The 8,220-nt window shown below is 30.0% G+C and overlaps 1 pseudogene; it reads right to left on the minus strand.

Moving 5' to 3' along the window:
- Positions 1-562: 562 nt before the first annotated feature.
- On the minus strand, positions 563-5,053 carry LOC111040555 (annotated as a pseudogene).
- Positions 5,054-8,220: the final 3,167 nt, after the last annotated feature.

Below are 8,220 nucleotides of genomic sequence, written 5' to 3' on the forward strand. Positions count from 1 at the left end.
TTAGGCAAAGAACACACAGTAAATTCACATAGCAAGTTAAAATGGAATTAATTGTCTATCTAGAAGATATACTAAATTTAGATCAATCTAAAGTGTATTATCTAACTTTTAATTTTTAATAGTATGTAACTGTTGAAAATTCCAATTACAAGCCATTGCTTATAGGAGATGTGCAACCACATGTTATATTGTATAAGTTTTAAAATGGTTTGCTTTTTTTTAATTGGTTAGAAAATAAACAAATATTGTTATTATTCCATGACTTACAAATTGATTTATTCATTCTATGTGTATTAATTTAGAAATTTGGTATGATGACTAATAATTTAACTAATTAGTTGTTTTTTCTATTAAATAACACAATTTTAGGAAAATGTTAAATTGGTTTTTAGTCAATGAGTTATTAAGACCTTTGAGGGAAATTTTAATAATATGTGAACATTGTAAGAAATTCATAATAAACCTATAATTAAATAATAAAATAATTTTGCTGATGCAAAATTTAAGTGTCAATAAATATTAATAATACGTACATGATAAATTATAGATTTTAGTCATCAAATACAAATCTAGAAAAAACATTTATTCATAATACATACAGTTTAAATTTCAGTCACAAATCAGAATGAAATAAAATTTTAAAAAAGTTGTAATTATTTTAAATTTATCAATTTTAATAACCAATAATCACTATTCAAATCAGACTAATATAAATTATTTACACATAATATTTTCATAAGAAAAAAACACCAAAACTCTGTTAACACTGAACACAACACCAACGATTGTAGATACCCGACACAGCATTTACTAAACTTCCATGTTCAATGTCATTAATAACAATTAAAAAAAGTAGTAGTATAATGAATTTCAATTAGTAAAAATAACATAATTATGTCATACATGATTTATATGCAATGAATTAAAAATAACAACAGTTGAATCGCGAATTACACTTTATTATAAGACTACTAAAACGCACAAGATTAGTTACAAGTTAGTTAATAATAAAATTATTTATTTTACCTTAAATAATTACAACACTTCAGAAAAAAAAATTACTGAACAACCCAAGTTAACTTGATTGCTGGATACTTTACACTGTATTTTCAAAGATATAAGAGAAACAGTTTGATGTAAGATCGGTATACATATTAACACTTATCAATAATAAAATAATGCATTATTTTAAATGTTTATTAAAAATATTGAGTCACTCGAGTACACATCAATAAACTTACAATAGTGTTCTACGACACTATTAATTAATATATATATATTAATATATTAAGCACAACTTGTATAAATTATGTTACGCACTCCACATGTTTTATATATAATTAAACTGTTTGTATATAAACTTGAATTAATAAAAAATACAATAAACTGAAATTATTAATTACATATTAAGCACATAATAAAAACTTTTACACAGCTTAAATAAACCACAATAACTTGTTTTGTTATGGACTTCAGCGTTCAAATTAAAAACATAAATATTGTAGCATCAAAAATCAATTTGGAGTCAATAAAAAATATTTAATCTAATTGTATTCTAGTATAATTATAACTTAAAATAATTAAAATTATCTAATTATTAAAATTACATAAATATAAAAAAATATGGATATAACCCATATACATTATTAAGTAAATGCTACATCTGCATACATTGTCTTTGTCTTACAAGAACATAACATATCATATTGTTATAGTAAATAATCTATTCAACTGTGGTATGTTTGATATTAGAGTGAATTAACATATCATAAAATTTAATATTAATAATAGTATAATATATTGAATCTTATTGGTTATTTTTATATTTTAATTTTAATGCAAGTTATTAGCATCTAAAAATAATAATGATTGGTACAGATTCACTCAGGTAATGTTCTTACTTTTAAATCTGATGATAGTCAAATGAACTTGAATATTATACATAACACGGTTAAATAAATTTTTCAGAATGTATAATTTTGTATATCATCATAATTTGCTATAAGATTAAAGAACAAATTAAACCCCCCAAATGCCTGGATAATAATCTTACCTTTGCATTTTTTATTAGGTTAATTTACTCCATTTTACTTTTAAATAACAGAGCAAAATAGATTAATGTGAACATACAATTTGCTATGTTGTATGTATGTATGTATGTATGTAAGATGAAGATAAAGCATGCGCGTGTAGTGTCCTTTTCATAGGTTAATAAACCTAATTAAAAATGAATATATTATTAAGAAACACCCCCACTAACTACTACCACAACTAAATGATCATCTTTTAATGTTTCACCGCTTAAATTTTTTGCACTTTGTTTCAGTAATTTGGCTGAATACTCACATGGAGGAAATGCATATAGTACACCAGCGGGTTCAGGATCTTTATTTATTAATGATATAACCCCAGCAGCCTCTTTCTGTTTTAAATAGGATACTAAATTACGTAAAGGTCTAATTTGTACAGATGCATCATCGTTGGTAATGGAGTTAGTAGAACAAGGCATGGCCAAAAATATGGCATGCATATCAGCAGTTACTATACGTTTAGAAACATCTTCCAACTTTGGCTCGTCTAAACGTAATCGTTGAGTTATGCGTAATGTTGATTTACCATCTTCATCTCTCATCATTGATTCTATAACATTTGTATCACCAGAAATTAAATGGCATTTAGCTGGGAATTGAGAGCTTTTTAATACAAGACTGCCTTGCCATACATCAGTACATTTATGAGCCAAATCCCCAAGTGTACGAACGGAACTCAAAGGACCTGTAGATTGTATTGCTCCTTCTTCAGATTCTAAATCACTGTCAATCGATTGGTGAAGTGGTGATCGTTCAGGTGATCTAGGAGAACCGATATCAGAAACAGAATGTTGCTTAAATGATCGACCGTTCTCATAATTGCCAAATTCTTTGTTTTCTTCACAGTATTCTGCACGACCTTTGCGGTAACTTCTCGAACCGTAAGGATACTCACCATCAGGCCACCCATAGGGATATTCATCTTGTCTAGCTAGTTCTCGTAAGTCTCCTGCAGATGCTGCAACATCATCATGAGATGACTTAGACTTTGATGAATAAGTTAATGTAGGACTGACACAGACACCTCCATCAGCAAAATCTGTTCTCAGCTTATGTTCAGAGCCTCCTAAAGCTACTCCTCTCATTTCTTTGACAGCTGCAGTAGCTGCATCAATGCTTTCAAACTGTATATAGGCACAAATATCACCTTTGACATACTCAATTTTTTTAATAACACCAAATCTATCAAATTCTTGTTCTAGTTGAGCAAGTGATGTCCAAGGACCCAAACCACCAATCCATATTCGTTGTGTTGGTGTAGATTTTCCATAGCCAATTTTACATTGAAATTTGCCTAAATATTGACCAGACAATTCGACTTTTGCTCTATGAGCCATATCTAAATTTTGATAACGAACAAATGCATATGCATTTCCTGTTCCTGGCAACGGTCGTTTAACATCAATATCCTCAACAACTCCATATCTACCAAATATACGACGAAGTTCTTCATCTGAAATAGAAACTTCTAAATTTCCAGCAAATAATGTGCGTGTAGCTAATGGGTCTTCTTCTGGTGGAATGTGGTGCAAATAGTTTGGAAATTTATCTTTTTTGTCATGTATCAAATGAGGAAGAGGGTGTGGTCTAAATGGTGGCATAAAATGTCTTGGTGGTCCATACAACGGATGAATTGGCCCTAAATGAGGATGAAGAGGAGCCACATGATGCAATAAAGGTCCTCTAGGTATCATTAGTTCATGATGATGTAATGGTGGCAAACCTATTTCTCGAAAGTCCCGTGGTGGCAGCAAGGGGGGAAGAGCCCCGTATGGTAACCTTTCATAAAACCTCTCAGCTGGATGTATCCTATGAAGTTCTGGAGGCAAAGGAGACCTATGATAGTATCGTTCAAACTCTGGGGAAAAATTTCGGGATCGAGAACGCCTAGCTCTTGATTCATAATGATCTCTAGAACTACGACTTTCATAAACAGGTGTTACTAAAGCTATTTTATCAAATAAACTTATTCTAGGCTTACTATGCTTTGCATCTCTAGCATCTTCTGAGCTTCTAAAACACACATATGCCACTCTCTCATCTAATTCATGTGATATTTTAACAGAAAATTCCCCAAATTTGCGATATTCACGGTATAGGATTTCTTTGACCTGTTCGTCACTTGCTTTTGGATGTAAAGCACTCACTGACAATACTTTATAAGTGGGATGAGATCTTTCTAATTCCCTAGAACGGCCAAATTCATCACGTTCTGAATATCTAGATACTCTAGGACTAGGTGGTGATCGAGCTCTACGACGTACACGTTCAGGCGATCCTCGCTCGTCAGAACTACCATCATACCTGTTAATACTGCTATGACGTTTCTTACGCGACATAGGAGGAGAATCACCATAACTTCTACGTTTCATATTGTCAATTTTCACGGTGATTTTCTTGCTTTTATAATCTCTAGGAAATCCAATCATTCACACTGTTGCACAATAAAACCATTAAGTTACCTAGAAATATTAATGATTTAATTAAAATATACGTAATTATGAAAATTATATATTTTTAATTGATTTCATCAATATCAAACATCAACTACTTGGTATGTAATAGTATAGCGCACTCACTCGTAAAATGTTAAAAGAAACACAACTGACAACGTCACGATACTGAGGACCATCAATACAAAATAACTCAAACACTTGGATTCAGGTAGTAATAGCGAAAACTTGACAATTCAGACACATAAATTGATAAAAACTTCGAGTAAACGAATGCTTTGGAGTTAGTACTGACCTACTACTAATAATACGTAAAAAAAAAAAATGATATTAAATGGCGGAAAAGCGGAATATGATGCAGTCGGACGCGGTGTACGTTACGCTCACTGACTCACTTGCGCCGGACGATCGTGTATTCGTGTGTCGTGAGTCGTGACCGCGGCTGATGCTTTCGACTAGTGTATATATAAATTATAAAATGAAGGTAGTTGCGCCGTCGCCGTTGTAGTATACGCGTAATGCATTCGTTGCGTATATCACAGACGTAATAGAAAAAATAATAATAATAATGATAATATGTGGATATAAGCAGCTCAGCTGCTGCTGTTGGCCTCAGAACCCACAACCCGGTAGTCGAAAAGACAAACATAATATTATTATCAGTTGCACAAAGTATCCTTATCATTTATCGATCTGACATTGTTATCGGTCTGATTGTAGACGTAGAGCTTGTTTTCGTGTTAACAATAAAAAGAGTAAACAAAAATTCATGTTATTTTAATTTTTCCGTTTCCGTTCTTATTCAATATTTATATTTAATAAGCAATTAAAAATGTCAGTGAATACATCATCCAGTTCTGACAGTTTTATTAAAGAATATGTTATAGATGTTATAGTAAATCTACCAAGGTCTAGAATCTACCGTGATCATAAGATTGTTTCAATCCATTTGGACATTATGAAGATAATGTTTTTAAAATCAGGTTTAGGTAATAGTCATATTTTGTATTCTTGCTTAATGGATTTAATTTTAATTTTATTTCAGGTTGAATAAAAACACAATCATGATTTAACTTGATACAATATGATTTAAGAAAATTAGTCAATGGAAGTTTGAAAATCCACTAGAAAATTAAACTGTTACATGTACTGTAATATTATAAGACTGGAGCATTTCAAGTACATTATTTGGGAATGTTCATAATCCAAGGTAAATGGCCTGTGGGTGAAAAATGAGATCAATTTTTTTAAACTTTGTTTTTTAAAGGTGACTGTACTCAGATTCACTAGTCTAATGTATTTAAAGCTGTGAAATGCATTTCAAACTGTATAGCAATTGTATATCATTTGTTCATTAATATGTTCAAAATCAAATAAAAAAGCAAGATGTGCAAATATCACAATTTATGTTAAATTATTGGAGCAATAATTTATTCCACACTCAAGGATCCAGTATCACAAGAGAATGGTTTAGAAATAGAAAAGGCTATTTTGATTTCAATGTGCAAGCAGTATATAATGGTAAGATGGAGATCACAAACAAAGTAGCTAGGTAATGGTGCATTTATATCATTAGTAAGGCTCGTGACTTAAAATTTGCATATTTTTGTTATGAAAGGTCTTGTGGCTTGGACATCTAAGTAACTTATACATTTATCTCAGGTAGACAACAAAGAAGTAAAATAACATTTTTTTCTTTTTTGTATATTTCAAAATAGTGGTGTTATTTTGCTATTCTTTTTACTTATAATTTTATTTCAAAGAATAAACATTTTTAAATGCTTAAAAAATCATCAAGTTTTCTTTTGTAGAACATGCATTAACAATTTTGAGGTATAGCTGTATTATCGCATTAATACATTTTCTCTTGAACAGAAAATTACGCAAATATATTAAACAGTAGTTTTTGGTTTTTTGTTTAATTTATTCATTCTTAGTATTTTTTCTATAAACTTAAAAATAAAGGCTTGTATTAATCATAATACAAGTATTGTAAGTAGTTTTGTAGGTGATGCCATTCTAAGACTAGTACGTTAGTTATTAGAGTTCAACATAACAGTGTTTTGTGGTTTATAGTTGGTTACTCACGCTGCTCTCTACAGGGTAAAATTTCTTCTCTCTTTTCATAGATTTGAGTACCTAGCAGAAGTCAGACAGAAGTTTATTACTGTTAGAATAGTAGTATTTAGTAAAATGTTTTTATGAATTAAAAAAAAAAATTGTAGTATGCTCCATAATTTGCAAAATACAATCACTTTTTGTCAATTATACTTGCACTTAACTGTTCAGAATAATTTAAAGATAATAATAAGATTACAATTGTTAGAATTTCTGCCAAAGATAGTCATATTTTTCCAACGCCACACCACCTGCAAATTTATGTTAGCAGATTTGTTTAGTGTAATAATTAGTAATTGATTGCAAAATCCAAAGCATTATTATTTCAGCAAAGCAATAAATTATTTAGTGTCGGATATTTTTAGGTAATTAACTTAGTAATGTCTTATTCATCAAAACAATCGTAATACGGGATTAAGGAAGATTTGAACTTGCTGCTTATAAATTATTATATTTAGAACACTTCCAGCTGTTCTTAAAAAATATAAAAGTTTGTGCATTTTGTTGGTTTTTGTTAGTATTAATATTAGTTTAAAAGAATTAGAAATTATATTATTTCACTCTAGGCTAATCAGTTTTTATTTTTTACAAATTAAGTTCTATATTTTGGATAAATCTTCATTATAGAACAAAAGATATTACATCGTAAGTTAGTTAATTACATTTGTAGTTCTTTTTCTATAATTATTTTAGTGGCAAATTATAAGCTCATGTAGTAGAGACAGTTTGAATTATTTTCTTATTATGTTAAACATTTTTTGCACTACTACAGGTGGTGAACAACCATGGCGAGCTGTTTTTGATAGCAGTGGTCTACAAAGAAACGGAAAGGTCGTCTCTGAAAGTTTGCTGTACATTAAAGGATTACTCGTTCAATGACAAGATGTCTGTCTGGCAGTTTCAGTCAATAAACCAAACAATATTAAGTGAATCTATAAACATTAAAACAATGCAAAAGAAACTTAGTGAAACTATAAAGGTAATAACAGAAAGGGTTCCAGTGATGTTTACAGACATTTTTTATAACAGCAACACTTGTGTTTAGAACTTCAACACTAAATTTGGAAAAGAATATGTACAGTTGACTTCTTTTAATGATGACTGTTAATGATCTAAGATGGTCGATTGTTGCTGATGTCCTTTGAAGCGGTTTCTTGAGCATGTTAAGCATCACTATCAAGCTGGCTGATCGAACTGATGGCCAATATTTTGCACACACTTCTCACCGAAAACAAGCTGCCTAGTACAAAACTTGCCAGTATGTCGATTGTATCATGGAGTACAATAAATATAATTATTACATACTGTATTATTATGATAACGATAAAAAAACCTTAACTGACTTAACATTTGTTGAACAGGTGTAGATATTTGTTTTCCTCGCAGTATAATGAATATATATTTAATCATTGTATGAGTCTAATGAACCACAATAATAGTTTCTGCATATATAAAAATAAATTATCTGATTGATAAAATAGTGCCCCTTGGTTATGTGTTAAATAGCTTGGACGTACAAAGAAACACAATTAAAACCAAACAGTGTTTGGGGTTTTAAA

This window comes from Myzus persicae, unplaced genomic scaffold (assembly GCF_001856785.1).
Source record: "Myzus persicae strain clone G006 unplaced genomic scaffold, MPER_G0061.0, whole genome shotgun sequence".
In the NCBI taxonomy this organism is placed as follows: Eukaryota; Metazoa; Arthropoda; class Insecta; order Hemiptera; family Aphididae; genus Myzus; species Myzus persicae.